Source organism: Aegilops tauschii, chromosome 4, assembly GCF_002575655.3.
Source record: "Aegilops tauschii subsp. strangulata cultivar AL8/78 chromosome 4, Aet v6.0, whole genome shotgun sequence".
Taxonomy (NCBI): Eukaryota; Viridiplantae; Streptophyta; class Magnoliopsida; order Poales; family Poaceae; genus Aegilops; species Aegilops tauschii.
Genome location: NC_053038.3, coordinates 360467209 through 360487137, shown reverse-complemented (window position 1 = coordinate 360487137; position 19929 = coordinate 360467209).

The window sequence follows — 19929 nt, the reverse complement described above, 5'->3', positions numbered from 1 at the left end:
AAAGAAAAAGGAGGAAATGGGAGTGCTTGTAGATTGTTCCGTATTGTGCCTCTGCCGATGACCAGGGGATTTTGAGTGCATAGTTATGCATGCGCGGTGTAAACCTCACGAGTGTGTGGGGCGAACGGCGGAGGCCGAACTGCTAATCCAGCTTTGAGATCAATCGGTTCCATTTAGGGGAGACCGGCGGCTTAATGGCCGATGAGTTATGTGGCTCTATGAGGCTGCTTTGTACTACGGCCGTAATAGCCGTAGTGCGGTCGTCTATACGGAGGGAGTATTCTGTATTTCCATTTACTGTTATGACGCCGCGTGGCCCGGGCTTTTTAAGTTTTGTGCGGGTGTAGAGTGGGACCGCATTAAAACGAGCAAGAGCGGTATGCCCCAGAAGTGCATGGTAGCTACTGTGGAGCGGGGCAATATCAAAGGTCAAGCCCTCGCTTCGGGAGTTGTTCGGTGAACCAAAAACGACTTCCAGTGTGATAGAGCCCGTGCAGTGAGTTTCTACGCCGGGTATTGCTCCCTTGAGAATAGTTGTGGTGGGCTTGATTCTTGAAGGATCAATGCCCATTTTGCGGACACTGTCTTGGTAGAGTAGATTAAGGCTGCTACCGCCGTCCATAAGGACTTTCGTGAGATGGAAACCATCGATAATTGGATCGATGATTAGAGCTGCCAGACCGTCGGGACGGATATGACTAATTTTTGGGGGGATCCGCTCTATGGCGTATATGTCCCGTGGTGCACGCGCGCATTCCCTTGTAGGGGTGTGCGTCACATATACCATGTTTACGATTTTTACTTCGGGGGGAAATTGCTTCTGAACCCCGGTGTTCGGCTGGCGAGTCTCTTCGTCATCACTGTCACTGGGCGGCCGCTTACCCTTGTGTTCAACATTAAGTTTGCTGGCTTGTTTGAAGACCCAGCAGCTTCTGTTTGTGTGAGTAGCTGGTTTATCGGGGGTGCCGTGAATCTGGCAGGGCCGGTCCAGTATCTTGTCTAGATTGGATGGTCCATCTCTATTTGCCTTGAATGGCTTTTTCCGTTGACCAGGTTTGGAGCCGCTAAACCCGGCGTTAACCGCCGTGTCTCGCGTTATTTCGTTATTACTGCGATGCTTGTGTATATCGCGTCGTGGCTTGTCGTTGCCGTCTCGGGCTTCTGAAGTACCCGGATCGCTGGCGCTATTGCTTCTACGAGCGAGCCAGCTGTCCTCCCCTGCGCAAAAGCGGGTCATTAAAGCGGTAAGGGCTGCCATGGATTTTGGTTTTTCTTGGCCGAGGTGGCGGGCGAGCCATTCGTCCCGGACGCTGTGTTTGAAGGCCACGAGGGCTTCTGCGTCTGGACAATCGATGAGTTGGTTCTTTTTAATTAAGAACCTAGTCCAGAGCTTCCTGGCTGACTCTCCGGGCTGTTGGACGATGTGACTTAAGTCATCGACATCTGGTGGCCGGACATATGTACCCTGGAAGTTGTCGCGGAAGGCTTCTTCCAAGTCTTCCCAGCTGCCAATGGAGTTTTCGGGCAGACTGTTCAACCAGTACCGAGCTGGTCCTTTGAGTTTTAGTGGAAGATACTTGATGGCATGGAGATCATCACCACGGGCCATATGAATATGGAGAAGAAAATCCTCGATCCATACCGCGGGGTCTGTTGTCCCATCATATGATTCGATGTTTACGGGTTTAAACCCTTCTGGGAATTCGTGATCCATCACCTTGTCAGTGAAGCAAAGGGGGTGTGCGGTGCCTCTGTATCGGGCCACGTCGCGACGTAGCTCGGATGGAGTCCGTCTGTGATTCTCGGCCCGGGCGTGAGTATGATTGTTGCGTCCGGCTAGATAGTCGTTGTCGTGTGTCGGGGCGCGTCCTTGTGATCCATATAGATCAATCTGTTCTGACCTGCTCTACTGTCCAAGCCCTACCGTAGGTCGTAGGTATGTCCCCGAGCTATTTTATCTCTGCCTTTACGGTGAGGTGGAGCAGGCTGGTGTTCGGCTTGAGTTGCCGTTTTGTTCCGACCACGTGGTGGTCGGTCAGCCGCACTGTGCGATGACGGTACGGGCTCCGGCGACTCATCATCGAACTAAGGTAGTAATTTACGCTTTGGGTAACTTTTGGCTGGGCTTTTAAGGCCGCATTCCTTGGCTGCTGGGACATCAGTCCATCTATCGTTGAGCAAATCTTGATCAGCTTGAAGTTGCTGTTGTTTCTTTTTCAGGCTCCTTGCAGTGGCTATTAGCCGGCGCTTAAAGAGCTCCTACTCAAGAGGTTCCTCAGGCACGATAAAATCCTCGTTGCCAAGGCTCACCTCCTCCTCGGAGAGCGGAAAATAGTTACTGTCCTCCGAGTCTTCGTGTATGGCCTGTTCATCAGGGCTAGCTTGCCCATCTTCCCGATCGTCCTGTTCTGCAGTTTGTTCGTCGGGATCTTCTCTGTCTTCGGCAGCGTCCGGAGTGTTATCGTCTCCTGTGCCGGTGTTGCTGTTTTTGGTGCGGCGTCATTTAGAGCGGCGCCGCTGACGCCGGCGCTTTGGTTGTATCTTAGGAGGCTCATCCTCGACTGGATTTTCCTTGTCATCGCCGCTATTATCTTTTGGTGCATCCACCATGTATACGTCATATGAGGAGGTGGTCGTCCATCGTCCGGTGAGCGGCGGGTTTTGGGCCTCTTCTTCTCCGGCATCGTCGTCCGTATCTTCGATGTCTTCGGAGCCGTAATCGAGCGTGTCGGTTAGTTCCTCGACAGTGGCTATGAAGTGGGCGGTGGGTGGGAAACGAAATTCTCGGTCATCAGCCCCCAGTTCGAACCGGATGTAATTCGGCTGTGAGTCCCCCGCTGAGGATCGATTTTTTAATGAGTCTAGCACGTCGCCCGGAAGATGTCCGTAGAGCTGAATTCGACGATCGATGACCGATCAAGCTCGACGTACGCGGATGCACAAGGTTCGGAACCTGTAGTCGGAGACGAGTCCATGGTTCCGGTGACACAGATGTCACTTGAAGTTAGGTCTATGTGCGGCTCCAACGCCGCTCAGTCTGCGACTTCCGTGGCGGGGTTGAGCTTCCCGTCCTCGGATGGCACGATCTGCTCTGGATCTAAAGCCACAGCAGTTACAGGCGCTAGTTCTTGGCTGTGATCCGATGACAGATTTTCGTCATGTCCATAGTGGTGGCAGGGAGCGGCTGCCGTGGTCTCGAATCCGTCGAAGATCAAGCTCCGCGGATATCCGCGACGTAGTTCAAGCTTCCAAATCTGACCTGATGGCTGGGGGCGTAGCTTTCGATCTGCTCCAGATGGCCAAGCGAGTTGGCCCGCAGTGCGAAGCCGCCGAATACAAAGATTTCTCCGGGGGGGAAGACTTCCCCTTGGACAACATCATTATAGATGATCGAAGGAGCCATCGAAACCTTTTGATGACGGCTTAGTGGAACTCTCAATGAAAGCACCAATGTCGGTGTCAAAACCGGCGGATCTCGGGTAGGGGGTCCCGAATTGTGCGTCTAAGGTTGATGGTAACAGGAGACTGGGGACACAATGTTTACCCAGGTTCGGCCCTCTCTATGGAGGTAATAACCTACTTCCTGCTTGATTGATCTTGATGAATATGAGTGTTACAAGAGTTGATCTACCACGAGATCGTAATGGCTAAAACCCTAGAAGTCTAGCCTGTATGACTATGATTGTATATCTATCCTCTACGGACTAAGCCCTCCGGTTTATATAGACACTGGAGGGGTCTAAGGTTACATAAGGTCGGTTACAAAGAAAGGAATCTTCATATTTGGTCACCAAGCTTGCCTTCCACGCCAAGGAGAGTCTCATCCGGACACGGGAGAAAGTCTTCGGTCTTCGTATCTTCACAGTCCATCAGTCCGGCCCATGTCTAACAGGTCGGATGCCCGAGGACCCCTTAGTCCAGGACTCCCTCAGTCGTTGATGAAGAAGACGGTGCCACTTCACTAGCCATGGCTTCACTGCACCACGACTCTGCATCAGGCCCGTCTGCACCGCCCAACTCCAACGTCGACCCTGCTGCTCCAACGTCTTCTCCAACTGGGAATGAGTAGATTCTCTATGTCTTCAAACCTTTTTGGTCCTTACTGGCAAAAGGGGGAGAATCATATGAGGTTGATAGTCTTCAAGCGGGTCCATATGGGGTGGTTGCCTTATTTTTGCTAAGTTCTTACAACTCTCGTTTTGAAACTATTTGCCTCTTGAGTTGTAACACTTAAAATTTGATGGTCGTCTTCTACTTTTGCTGCTACTTTCTGATGCGATGATAAATTCCGCATGAAGTCATTCTGCAGATGCCCATTTGCCATCATGCATTTCATTACCTTCATTATATCCATGTATGCATGATGAGTTGTCTTCATGTGTTGAAGAGGTTCTCTGTAAGTAAATCCTGCTATGTGCATTTGCATTCAAAAGCAAACTACTTATATGCACATCTTCAGGGGGAGCCTTTTCAACTTATGAAGACAATGCCTATGATCTTAAACTTTCACATACTTTTATCCTCGTTGAAAACTTCAACCAGTTTGTCATCAATCACCAAAAAGGGGGAGATTGTAAGTGCATCTAGTGCCACCCCTAGTTGGTTTTGGAGTATTGACGACAAACTTGGTTGAGGGACTAATGTGTTTGTGAGAATTGCAGGATAACACAGGCAGTAGTCCCTCATTGATTCGGTTTACCTACCAGAGATGGCCCCTAAAATGTGTGAAGACATTGAAGACAATGGTGGTTCATGAAGACATTCACGATGATGATGATGACATGTGAAGACATTCACTTGAAGACTATGGAGTGCGAAGACATAGTTGTTTTGTAGTTTCCTTTTTTTCTTTATTGAGTCATAGGAACCACCGTACTGTTAAGTGGGGTCCAAGTGAACAAAGTCAGATGACTAAAGTGATGCTCAACCAAAATCCTATGTCTTCGAGCGAAGACAATGAGAGCAAATCTTATCAAGAGTTGGATGAGGCAGCTTCGCTTGTAGCCCAAGCCAAGCTTCCGCGTGTGTTCGAAATCCGACCGTTGGACACGTTTCGGTTCCTTAGTGACCCAGGGTCATTTCGGACATATCATGTCGGGTTGCCTCCAGGCTATAAATAGCCCACCCCCTACACCACAAATTGGTGGCTACTCAGAGTTAGTACACGGCTTTTGTCGTTTGAGAGCAACCCACCTCCGAAGCCTTTGAGAAAGAGATCCTTGTGTTGGGGAACGTAGCATGCAATTTCAAAAAAATTCCTACGATCACGCAAGATCTATCTAGGAGATGCATAGCAACGAGAGGGGGAGAGTGTGTCCACAAGCATTAGGTTAACGTGGTTGATGTAGTCGAATGTCTTCGTGATCCAACCGATCAAGTACCGAATGTACAGCACCTCCGAGTTCAGCACACGTTCAGCTCGATGACGTCCCTCAAACTCTTGATCCAGCAGAGGGTCGAGGGAGATTTTTGTCGGCACGACGGCGTGGTCATGGTGATGGTGATGTGATCCGCGCAGGGCTTCGCCTAAGCACTACGTGAATATGACCGGAGGAGTAAACCGTGGAGAGAGACGCCGCACACGGCCTGGAACAATTGGTGTGTCTCCAAGGGGTGCCCTGCCCACGTATATAAAGGAGGGAGAGGAGGAGGCCAGCCACCAAGGGGCGCGCCAAGAGGGGGGAGTCCTACTAGGACTCCAGTCCTAGTAGGATTCCCCCCCCCCATTTTTTCCTTCTCATGGAGGGGGAAAGAGGGAAAGAGAGGGAGAGGGGAAAGGAAAGGGGGGCCGCGCCCCCCTCCCCTTGTCCAATTCGTACAGACCATGGGGGGGCGCGCCACCCCTTGTGGGCTCCCCTCTCTCTCCCCTATGGCCCATGTTGGCCCATTACTTCCCTGGGGGGTTTCGGTAACCCCTCGGTACTCCGATAAATATCCGAAACTTCCTGAAACCATTCCGGTGTCCAAATACTATCGTCCAATATATCAATCTTTACCTCTCGACCATTTCAAGACTCCTCGTCATGTCCGTGATCTCATCCGGGACTCCGAACAATCTTCGGTCACCAAAACACATAACTCATAATACAAATTGTCATCGAACGTTAAGCGTGCGGACCCTACGGGTTCGAGAACTATGTAGACATGACCGAGACATATCTCCGATCAATAACCAATAGCGGAACCTAGATGCTCATATTGGTTCCTACATATTCTATGAAGATCTTTATCGGTCAAACCGCAATGACAACATGCGTTATTCCCTTTGTCATCAGTATGTTACTTGCCCGAGATTCGATCGTCGGTATCCTTATACCTAGTTCAATCTCATTACCGGGAAGTCCCTTTACTTGTTGCATAAAGCATCATCCCGCAACTAACTCATTAGTCACATTGCTTGCAAGGCTTATTGTGATGTGCATTACCGAGAGGGCCCAGAGATACCTCTCTGATACTTGGAGTGACAAATCATAATCTCGATCTATGCCAACCCAACAAACACCTTCGGAGACACCTGTAGAGCATCTTTATAATCACCCAGTTATGTTGTGACGTTTGATAGCACACAAGGTGTTCCTCCGGTATTCGGGAGTTGCATAATCTCATAGTCAGAGGAACATGTATAAGTCATGAAGAAAGCAATAGCAATAAAACTTAACGATCATTATGCTAAGCTAAAGGATGGGTCTTGTCCATCACATCATTCTCCTAATGATGTGATCTCGTTCATCAAATGACAACACATGTCTATGGTCAGGAAACTTAACCATCTTAGATTAACGAACTAGTCTAGTAGAGGCATACTAGGGACACTTTGTTTTGTCTATGTATTCACACATGTATCAAGTTTCCGGTTAATACAATTCTAGCATGAATAATAAACATTTATCATGATATAAGGAAATATAAATAACAACTTTATTATTGCCTCTAGGGCATATTTCCTTCAGTCTCCCACTTGCACTAGAGTCAATAATCTAGATTACATTGTAATGATTCTAACATCCATGCAGTCTTAGTGCTCATCATGTTTTGCTTGTGGAAGAGGCTTAGTCAACGGGTCTGCAACATTCAGATATGTATGTATTTTGCAAATCTCTATGTCTCCCTCCTTGACTTGATCGCGGATGGAGTTGAAGCATCTCTTGATGTGTTTAGTTCTCTTGTGAAATCTGGATTCCTTCGCTAAGGCAATTGCTCCAGTATTGTCACAAAAGATTTTCATTGGACCCGATGCACTAGGTATTACACCTAGATCGGATATGAACTCCTTCATCAGACTCCTTCATTTGCTGGTGCAGTTCCAAGCAGAGCATCGTGGCGGGATCTACGTGTGAAGCAGATTACATAGCTGCTTCGGAAGCAGCTATGTACTCTGCTTCACACGTACATCCCCCCACGATGCTCTGCTTGGAACTACACCAAGTAACAGCTCCACCATTCAATATAAATACGTATTCGGTTTGTGACTTAGAGTCATCCGGATCAGCGTCAAAGCTAGCATCGACGTAACCATTTACGACAAGCTCTCTGTCACCTCCATAAACGAGAAACATATCCTTAGTCCTCTTCAGGTATTTCAGGATGTTCTTGACCGTTGTCTAGTGATCCACTCCTGGATTACTTTGGTACCTCCCTACTAAACTTATAGCAAGGCACACATCAGGTCTGGTACACAGCATTGCATACATGATAGAACCTATGGCTGAAGCATAGGGAATGATCATTTTCTCTCTATCTTCTACAGTGGTCGGGCATTGAGTCTGACTCAACTTCACACCTTGTAACATAGGCAAGAACCCTTTCTTTGACTGATCCATTTTGAACTTCTTCAAAACTTTATCAAGGTATGTGCTTTGTGAAAGTCCAATTAAGCGTCTTGATCTATCTCTATAGATCTTGATGCCTAATATATATGCAGCTTCACCGAGGTCTTTAATTGAAAATTCTTATTCAAGTATCCTTTTATGCTATCCAGAAATTCTATATCATTTTCGATCAACAATATGCCATCCACATATAATATTAGAAATGCTACAGAGATCCCACTCACTTTCTTGTAAATACAGGCTTCTCCAAAAGTCTGTATAAAACCATATGCTTTGATCACACTATTAAAGCATATATTCCAACTCCGAGAGGCTTGCACCAGTCCATAAATGGATCGTTGGAGCTTGCACACTTTGTTAGCGCCTTTAGGATCGACAAAACCTTCCGGTTGCATCATATACAACTCTTCTTTAAGAAATCCATTAAGGAATGCAGTTTTGACATTCATTTGCCAAATTTCATAATCATAAAATGCGGCAGTTGCTAACATGATTCGGACAGACTTAAGCATCACTACGGGTGAGAAGGTCTCATCGCAGTCAACTCCTTGAACTTGTCAAAAACCTTTCGCAACAAGTCGAGCTTTGTAGACAGTAATATTACCATCAGCGTCAGCCTTCTTCTTGAAGATCCATTTATTTTCTATGGCTTGCCGATCATCGGGCAAGTCAACCAAAGTCCATACTTTGTTCTCATACATGGATCCCATCTCAGATTTCATGGCCTCAAGCAAGTTCACGGAATCTGGGCTCATCATCGCTTCCTAATAGTTCATAGGTTCGTCATGGTCTAGTAAATGACTTCCAAAACAGGATTACCGTACCACTCAGGTGTGGAACGTGCTCTGGTTGACCTGGGAGGTTCGGTAGTAACTTGATCTGATGTTTCATGATCCTCATCATTAGCTTCCTCACTAATTGGTGTAGGCATCACTGGAACTGATTTCTGTGATGAACTACTTTCCAACTCGGGAGAAGGTACAGTTACCTCATCAAGTTCTACTTTCCTCCCACTCACTTCTTTCGAGAGAAACTCCTTCTCTAGAAAGGATCCATTCTTAGCAACAAATACCTTGCCTTCGGATCTGTGATAGAAGGTGTACCCAACAGTTTCTTTTGGGTATCCTATGAAGACGCACTTCTCCGATTTGGGTTCGAGCTTATCAGGCTGAAGCATTTTCACATAAGCATCGCAACCCCAAACTTTAATAAATGACAGCTTAGGTTTCTTGCCAAACCACAATTCATATGGTGTCGTCTCAACGGATTTAGATGGTGCCCTATTTAATGTGAATGCAGCTGTCTCTAAAGCATAACCCCAAAACGATAGTGGTAAATCAGTAAGAGACATCATAGATCGCACCATATCTAATAAAGTACGGTTACGACGTTTGGACACACCATTATGTTGTGGTGTTACAGTGAAGGAAATATGCCCTAGAGGCAATAATAAAGTTGTTATTTTATATTTCATTATATCATGATAAATTTTTATTATTCATGCTAGAATTGTATTAACCACAAACTTGATACATGTGTGAATACAGAGAGAAAACACCGTGTCCCTAGTAAGCCTCTACTAGACTAGCTCGTTAATCAAAGATGGTTAAGTTTCCTAACCATAGACATGCAGGTGTTGTCATTTGATGAACGGGATCACATCATTAGGAGAATGATGTGATGGACAAGACCCATCTGTTAGCTTAGCATAATGATCGTTAAGTTTTATTGCTATTGCTTTCTTCATGGCATATACATATTCCTTTGACTATGAGATTATGCAACTCCCGGATACCGGAGAAATACCTTGTGTGCTATCAAACGTCACAATGTAACTGGGTGATTATAAAGATGCTCTACAGGTATCTCCGAAGGTGTTTGTTGGGTTGTGATCTCGCTTGAAGCTATGTCGGTATTTCCCCAAAGAGGAAGGGATGATGCAGCACAGCGGTGGTAGGTATTTCCCTCAGATATGAAACCAAGGTTATCGAACCAGTAGGAGAACAAAGCAACACAACGTAAACAGCCCCTGCACACAAATAACAACACCTCGCAACTCGACGTGTTAAAGGGGTTGTCAATCCCTTTCGGGGTACGGCGCCAGAAACGGTGCGCGGACGTGATAAAGTTGTAGTAGATTGAATAAATAGATCACAACTAAAATAAAGTGCAGCAAAGTATTTTTGTATTTTTTTGTTTAATAGATCTGAAAATAAATGCAAGGAAAAATATATTGCAAAGGCAAATATATGAGAAAGAAGACCCGGGGGCCGTAGGTTTCACTAGTGGCTTCTCTCGAGAAAAATAGCAAACGGTGGGTAAACAAATTACTGTTGGGCAATTGATAGAACTTCAAATAATCATGACGATATCCAGGCAAGGATCATTATATAGGCATCACGTCCAAGATTAGTAGACCAACTCCTGCTTGCATCTACTACTATTACTCCACACATCGACCGCTATCCACCATGCATCTAGTGTATTAAGTTCATGGAAAAATGGAGTAATGCAATAAGAACGATGACATAATGTAGACAAGATCTATCTATGTAGAGATAGACCCCATCGTTTTATCCTTAGTAGCAACGATACATACGTGTCGTTTCCTTTTGTGTCACTGGGATCAAGCACCGTAAGATCGAACCCACTACAAAGCACCTCTTCCCATTGCAAGATAAATAGATCAAGTTGGCCAAACAAAACCCAAATATCAGAAAAGAAATACGAGGCTATAAGAGATCATGCATATAAGAGATCAAAGAAACTCAAATAACTTTCATGGATATAAAAAGATATAACTGATCATAAACTCAAAGTTCATCAGATCCCAACAAACACACCGCAAAAGAGTTACATCATATGGATCTCCAAGAGACCATTGTATTAAGAATTCGGCAAGAGAGAGGAAGTCGTCTAGCTACTAACTACGGACCCGAAGGTCTACAAAGAACTACTCACGCATCATCGGAGAGGCACCAATGGAGGTGGTGAACCCCATCCGAGATGGTGTCTAGATTGGATCTGGTGGTTCTGGACTCTGCAGTGGCTGGATGAATATTTCGTCAACTCCCCTAGGGTTTCTGGAATATTGGGGTATTTATAGAGCAAAGAGGCGGTCTGGGGCACCTGAGGTGGGCACAACCCACATGGGCCTCCTGGCGCGCCCTCGTGGGTTGTGCCCCCCTCGGGGCACCCCCAGGCGCAGCCAGGGCCTGTTGTGTTCCTTCTGGCCCATAAAAAATCATTGTGGAGTTTCGTGGCATTTCGACTCCGTCTGATATTGATTTCCTATGATGTAAAAAACATGGAAAAAACAGCAACTCGCACTTGGCACTATGTCAATAGGTTAGTACCAAAAAATGATATAAAATGACTATAAAACATCCAAGATTGATAATATAACAGCATGGAACAATAAAAAATTATAGATACGTTGGAGACGTATCAGGTTGACATAGATCGAGATTAGGATTTGCCACTCCGAGTATCGGAGAAGTATCTATGTGCCCTCTCAGTAATGCACATCATAATAAGCCTTGCAAGCAATGTGACTAATGAGTTAGTTGTGGGATGATGTATTACGGAACGAGTAAAGAGACTTGCCGGTAACGAGATTGAACTAGGTATGAAGATACCGACGATCGAATCTCGGGCAAGTAACATACCGATGACAAAGGGAATAACGTATGTTGTCATTGCAGTACGACCGATAAAGATCTTCGTAGACTATGTGGGAACCAATATGAGCATCCAGGTTCTGTTGTTGGTTATTGACCGAAGAGGTGTCTCGGTCATGTCTACATAGTCCTCGAACCCGTAGGGTCCGCACGTTAACGTTCGATGACGATTTTGTGTATGAGTTATGTGATTTGGTGACCGAATGTTGTTCGGAGTCCCGGATGAGATCATAGACATGACAAGGAGTATCGAAATGGTCGATAGGTAAAGATTTATATATAGGAAAATAGTATTCGCACACCATAAAGTGTTCCGGGGGTACCGGGTACGTATCGGGTCACCGGAGCGGTTCCGGTCACCCCCCCCCCCCCCCGGCAAAGATATGGGCCGTATTGGGCCAAGGGCGGGACAGACCAGCCCCTAGTGGGCTGGTGCGCCGCCATATAGGATGAATAGGAGGAGAAGGAAGGAGGGGAAGGGAGAAAGGAAAGGGGAGGATTCGGCCTCCCCCTTCCCTTCTCTCCCCCCCTCTCTTTCCTTCCCCCTCCGACACTTATGGAAGGGGGGAGGCCGACTTGTGGGAGGCGCCCAAGTAGGATTACTCCTACTTGGGGCGTTCCTTGCTGCCCCACTCCCTCTCCCACCTATATATATGTGGGGGGCACCGCTAGAAGACACAGCATTGATTCCTAGCCGTGTGCGGCGCCCCCTCCACAGTTTACTCCTTCGGTCATATTGGCGTAGTGCTTAGGCGAAGCCCTGTGCGGATCACTTCACCATCATCGTCACCACACCGTCGTGCTGACGAAACTCTCCCTCGACACTTTGCTGGATCAAGAGTTCGAGGGACGTCATCGAGATGAACGTGTGCAGAACTCGGAGGTGCCGTACGTTCGGTACTTGATCGGTCGGAACGAGAAGAAGTTTGACTACATCAACCGCATTGTCAAATGCTTCCGCTTTCAGTCTACGAGGGTACGTGGACACACTCTCCCCCTCTCGTTGCTATGCATCTCCTAGATAGATCTTGTGTGAGCGTAGGAATTTTTTTGAAATTGCATGCTACGTTCCCCAGCAGTGGCATCCGAGCCAGGTCTATGCGTAGATGATATGCACGAGTAGAACACAAACAGTTTTGGGCAGTGATCGTCATACTACTTACCACCAATGTCTTATTTTGATTCGGCGGTACTGTTGGATGAAGCGGCCCGGACCAACCTTACATGACCACGTTCATGAGACCGGTTCCACCGACAGACATGCAACTAGTTTTGCATAAAGGTGGCTGGCGGTGTCTGTTTCTCCAACTTTAGTTGAATCGAATTTGACTGCGGTCGATCCTTGTTGAAGGTTAAAACAGCAAACTTGATAAATCACCGTTGTGGTTTTGATGCATAGGTAAGAACGGTTCTTACTAGAAGCCCGTAGCAGCCACGTAAAACTTGCAACAACAAAGTAGAGGACGTCTAACTTGTTTTTGTAGGGCATGTTGTGATATGATATGGTCAAGACATGATGTGATATACGTTGTTGTATGAGATGATCATGTTTTGTAAAAGTTATCGGTAACTGGCAGGAGCCTTATGGTTGTCGCTTATTTGTATGAAATGCAAACACCATGTAATTGTTTTACTTTATCACTATGCGTTAGCAATAGTTGTAGAAGCAATAGTTGGTGAGACGACCACGACGCTACGATGGAGATCAAGGTGTCAAGACGGTGACGATGGAGATCATGACGGTGCTTTGGAGATGGAGATCAAAGGCACAAGATGATGATGGCCATATCATGTCACATATATTGATTGCATGTGATGTTTATCTTTTATGCATCTTATTTTGCTTAGTACGGCGGTAGCATTATAAGATGATCCCTTACTAAAATTTTAAGGTATAAGTGTTCTCCCTGAGTATGAACCGTTTCGACAGTTCGTCGTGCCGAGACACCACGTGATGATCGGGTGTGATAAGCTCTATGTTCACATACAATGGGTGCAAGACAGATTTGCACATGCGGAATACTCGGGTTAAACTTGACGAGCCTAGCATGTAAAGACATGGCCTCGGAACACTGGAGACCGAAAGGTCGAATGCGAATCATATAGTAGATATGATCAACATAGAGATGTTCACCATTGAAGACTACTCCATATCACGTGATGATCGGACATGGTTTAGTTGATATGGATCACGTGATCATTTAGATGACTCGACGGATGTCTATCTAAGTGGGAGTTCTTAAGTAATATGATTAATTGAACTTAATTTATCATGAACTTAGTCCTGATAGTATTTTCATATCTATGTTGTAGATCAATAGCTCGCGTATAGCTCCCCTGTTTTATTTTTGATATGTTCCTAGAGAAAACTAAGTTGAAAGATGATAGTAGCAATGATGCGGACTGGGTCCATGATCTGGGGATTATCCTCATTGCTGCACAGAAGAATTATATCCTTGATGCACCACTAGGTGACGAACCTATTGCAGGAGCAGATGCAGATGTTATGAATGTTTTGCAAGCTCGCTATGATGACTACTTGATAGTTTAGTGCACCATGCTTTACGGCTTAGAACCGGGAATTCAAAAAAAAATGAACGCCATGGAGCATATGAGATGTTCCAAGAAGCTGAAAATGATATTTCAGACTCATGCCCGTGTTAAGAGGTATGAGCCTCTGACAAGTACTTTGCCTACAAGATGGAGGAGAATAGCTCAGCTAGTGAGCATGTGCTCAGAATGTCTGGGTACTACAATCGCTTGAATCAAGTGGGAGTTAATCTTCCAGATAAGATAAGTGATTGACAGAGTTCTCTAGTCATTATCACCAAGTTACTAGAACTTCGTGATGAACTATAATATGCAAGGGATGACGAAAACGATTCCCAAGCTCTTCGCGATGCTAAAATCAGTGAAGGTAGAAATCAAGAAATAGCATCAAGTGTTGATTGTCAACAAGACCACTAGTTTCAAGAAAAAAGGCAAGGGAAAAAGGGAAACTTCAAAAAGAATGGCAAGAAAGTTACCACTCCCAAGAAGAAGCCCAAAGCTAGACCCAAGCCTGAAACTAAGTGCTTCTGCTGCAAAGGAAATGGTCACTGGAAGTGGAACTGCCCTAGATACTTGGCGGATAAGAAGGATGGCAAAGTGAACAAAGGTATATTTGATATACATGTTATTGATGTGTACTTTTACTAGTGTTTATAGCAACCCCTCGGTATTTGATACTGGTTCAGTTGCTAAGAGTAGTAACTCGAAACAGGAGTTGCAAAATAAACCGAGACTAGTTAAGGACGAGGTGACGATATGTGTTGGAAGTAATTCCAAGGTTGATACGATCACCATCGCACACTCCCACTACCTTCGGGATTAGAATTGAACCTAAATAAATGTTATTTGGTGTTTGCGTTGAGCATTAATATGATTATATCATGTTTATTTCAATATGGTTATTCATTTAAGTCAAAGAATAATTGTTGTTCTGTTTATATGAATAAAACCTTCTAAGGTCATACACACAATGTGAATGGTTTGTTGAATCTCGATCGTGGTGATACACATATTCATAATATTGATGCCAAAAGATGCAAAGTTGATAATGATAGTGCAACATATTTGTGGCACTGTCGTTTAGGTCATATTGGTGTAAAGCGCATGAAGAAACTCCATGCGGATGGACTTTTGGAATCACTTGATTATGAATAATTTGATGCTTGCGAACCATGCCTCATGGGCAAGATGACTAAAACTCCATTCTCCGGAACAATGGAGCGAGCCACTGACTTATGGGAAATAATACATACCGATGTATGCGGTCCGATGAGTGAGGCTTGCGACAGGTATCGTTATTTTCTGACCTTCACAGATGATTTGAGCAGATATGGGTATATCTACTTAATGAAACACAAGTCTGAACATTTGAACAGTTCAAAGGATTTCAGAGTGAAGTGGAGAATCATCATAACAAGAAAATAAAGTTTCTACGATCTGATCGCGGAGGCTAATATTTGAGTTACGAGTTTGGCCTTCATTTAAAACAATGTGGAATAGTTTCACAACTCACGCCACCTGGAACACCACAGTGTAATGGTGTGTCCAAACGTCGTGACCGTACTTTATTACATATGGTGCAATCTATGATGTCTCTTACCGATTTACCACTATCGTTTTGGGGTTACGCATTAAAGACAGCATTCACGTTAAATAGGGCACCGTCTAAATTCGTTGAGATGACATCGTATGAACTATGGTTTGGCAAAAAACCTAAGCTATCATTTCTTAAAAAAAATTGAGGTTGCGATGCTTATGTGAAAAAGCTTCAGCCTGATAAGCTTGAACCCATATCAGAGAAGTGCGTCTTCATAGGATACCCAAAAAGAATCTGTTGGGTACACCTTCTATCACAGATCCGAAGGCAAGATCTTTGTTGCTAAGAATGGATCCTTTTTAGAGAAGGAGTTTCTCTCGAAAGAAGTGAGTGGGAGGAAAGTAGAACTTGATGAGGTAATTGTACCATCTCTCGAATTGGAAAGTCGCTCATCACAGAAAACTGTTCCCGTGATGCCTACACCAACTAGAGAGGAAGCTATTGATAATGATCATGAAACTTCATATCAAGTTACTACCGAACCTCGTAGGTCAACCAGAGCACGTTCCGCACCAGAGTGGTATGGTAATCCTGTACTGGAAGTCATGTTACTAGACCATGACGAACCTACGAACTATGAAGAAGCGATGATGAGCCCATATTCCGATAAATCGCTTGAGGCCATGAAATCTGAGATGGGATCCATGTATGAGAACAAAGTATGGACTTTGGTGGACTTGCCCGATGATCGCCAAGCCATAGAGAAAAAATGGATCTTCAAGAGGAGGACGGACGCTGATGGTAGTGTTACTCTCTACAAAGCTCGAATTGTCGCAAAAAGTTTTTCGACAAGTTCAAGGTGTGGACTACGATGAGTTTTTCTCACTCGTATCGATGCTTAAGTCTGTTCGAATCATGTTAGAAATTGCCGCATTTTATGAAATCTGGCAAATGGATATGAAAACTGCATTCCTTAATGGATTTATTAAAGAAGAGTTGTATATGATGCAACCAGAACGTTTTGTCAGTCCTAAAGGTGCTAACAAAATGTGCAAGCTCCAGCGATCCATCTATGGACTGGTGCAAGCATCTCGGAGTTGGAATATACGCTTTGATGAGTTGATCAAAGCATATAGTTTTATACAGACTTACGGTTAAGCTTGTATTTACAAGAAAGTGAGTGGGAGAACTACAGCCTTTCTGATAAGTATATGTGAATGACATATTGTTGATCGGAAAATGATGTAGAATTTTTCTGGAAAGCATAAAGGAGTGTTTGAAAGGAGTTTTTCAAAGAAAGTCCTCGGTGAAGCTGCTTACATATTGGGTATCAAGATCTAAAGAGATAGATCAAGACGCTTGATAAGATTTTTCAGTGAGTACATACCTTGACAAGATTTTGAAGTAGCTCAAAATGGAACAGTCAAAGAAGGAGTTCTTGCCTGTATTGCAAGGTGTAAAGTTGAGTAAGACTCAAAACCCGACCACGACAGAAAATAGAAAGAGAATGAAAGTCATTCCATATGCCTCAGCCATAGGTTCTATAAAGTATGCTATGTTGTGTACCAGACCTATTGTGTACCTTGCCATGAGTTTGGCAAGGGGGTCCGATAGTGATCCAGGAGTTGATCATTGGACAACAGTCAAAGTTATCCTTATTTACCTAAGAGGACTAAGGAAATATTTCTCAGTTATGGAGGTGATAAAGAGTTCGTCGTAAAGAGTTACGTCGATGAAAGCTTTTACACCGATCCGGATGACTCTGAGTCTCAATCTGGATACATATTGAAGTGGGAGCAATTAGCTATAGTAGCTCCATGCAGAGCATTGTAGACATAGAAAATTTGCAAAATACATGCGGCTCTAAATGTGGCAGACCCGTTGACTAAACTTCTCTCACAAGCAAAACAGGATCACACCTTAGTACTCTTTGGGTGTTAATCACATAGTGATGTAAACTAGATTATTGACTCTAGTAAACCCTTTGGGTGTTAGTCACATGGCGATGTGAACTAATCACATAAAGATGTGAACTATTGGTGTTAAATCACATGACGATGTGAACTAGATTATTGACTCTAGTGCAAGTGGGAGACAGAAGGAAATATGCCCTAGAGGCAATAATAAATTTGTTATTTTATATTTCCTTATATCATGATAAATGTTTATTATTCATGCTAGAATTGTATTAACCGGAAACTTGATACATGTGTGAATACATAAACAAAACACCGTGTCCCTAGTAAGCCTCTACTAGACTAGCCCGTTAATCAAAGATGGTTAAGTTTCCTAACCATAGACATGTGTTGTCATTTGATGAAAGGGATCACATCATTAGGAGAATGATGTGATGGACAAGACCCATCTGTTAGCTTAGCATAATGATCGCTAAGTTTTATTGCTATTGCTTTCTTCATGGCATATACATATTCCTTTGACTATGAGATTATGCAACTCCCGGATACCGGAGGAATACCTTCTGTGCTATCAAACGTCACAACATAATTGGGTGATTATAAAGATGCTCTACAGGTATCTCCGAAGGTGTTTGTTGGGTTGGCATAGATCGAGATTAGGATTTGCCACTCCGAGTATCGGAGAGGTATCTCTGGGCCCTCTCGGTAATGCACATCATAATAAGCCGTGCAAGCAATGTGAGTAATGAGTTAGTTACGGGATGATGTATTACGGAACGAGTAAGGAGACTTGCCGGTAACGAGATTGAACTAGGTATGAAGATACCGACGATCGAATCTCGGGCAAGTAACATACCGATGACAAAGGGAATAACATATGTTGTCATTGCGGTACGACTGATAAAGATCTTTGTAGAATATGTGGGAACCAACCTAAGCATCCAGGTTCCGCTGTTGGTTATTGACCGAAGAGGTGTCTCGGTCATGTCGACATAGTTCTCGAACCCGTAGGGTCCGCACGCTTAACGTTCGATGACGATTTTGCATTGTATGAGTTATGTGATTTGGTGACCAAATGTTGTTCGGAGTCCTGGATGAGATCACGGACATGACGAGGAGTATCGAAATGGTCGAGAGGTGAAGATTCATATATAGGACGATAGTATTCGGACACCGGAAAGTGTTCTGGGGGTACCGGGTACGTATCGGGTCACCGGCAGGGGTTCCGGGCACCCCCCCCCCCCCCAGTAAAGATATGGGCCTTATTGGGCCAAGGGCGGGACAGACCAGCCCCTAGTGGGCTGGTCCGCCCCCATATAGGCCGAATAGGAGGAGAAGGAAGGAGGGGAAGGGAGAAAGGAAAGGGGAGGATTCTACCTCCCCCTTCCCTTCTCTCTCCCCTCTCTTTCCTTCCCCATCCGATGCTTATGGAAGGGGGGAGGCCGACTCGTGGGAGGCGCCCAAGTAGGATTACTCTTACTTGGGGCGCCCCTTGCTAGAAGACACAACATTGATTCCTAGCCGTGTGCGGCGCCCCCCCTCCACCGTTTACGCCTCCGGTCATATGTCGTAGTGCTTAGGCGAAGCACTGCGCAGATCACTTCACCATCACCGTCACCACGCCGTTGTGTTGACGAAACTCTCCCTTTACACTTTGCTGGATCAAGAGTTCAAGGGATGTCATTGAGCTGAGTGTGTGCACAACTCGGAGGTGTCGTACGTTCGGTACTTGATCGGTGTCGGTGTCAAAACCGGTGGATCTCGGGTCGGGGGTCCCGAACTGTGCGTCTAGGATCGATGGTAACAGGAGACGGGGGACACGATGTTTACCCAGGTTCGGGCCCTTTCTATGGAGGTAATACCCTACTTCCTGCTTGATTGATCTTGATGAATATGAGTGTTACAAGAGTTGATCTACCACGAGATCGTAATGGCTAAACCCTAGAAGTCTAGCCTATGTGAATATGGTAATGAATGTCCCCTATCCGGACTATGCTCTCCGGTTTATATAGACACCGGAGAGATCTAGGGTTACATGGGTTCGGTTACATAAGAAGGAATCTTCACAGTTAGTCGCCTAGGTTGCCTTCCACACCAAGGAAGGTCCAATCCGGACGCGGGTATAGTCTTCGGTCTTCGTATCTTCACAGCCCATCAGTCCGGCCCAATGAATAATAGGTCGGACGCCCGAGGACCCCTTAGTCCAGGACTCCCTCAGTAGCCCCTGAACCTGGCTTCAATGACGAGGAGTACGGTGCGCAGATTGTCTTCGGCATTGCAAGGCGGGTTCCCCTTTTTCCAAATTCCAAGATAGTCTTCGGACGCGATGATTGTATTCGGACCTGTTATACACCATACACAACCACAGAGAGAATATAATATTTGCACGAATCTAATCTGTTGACAGCTTCTTTACA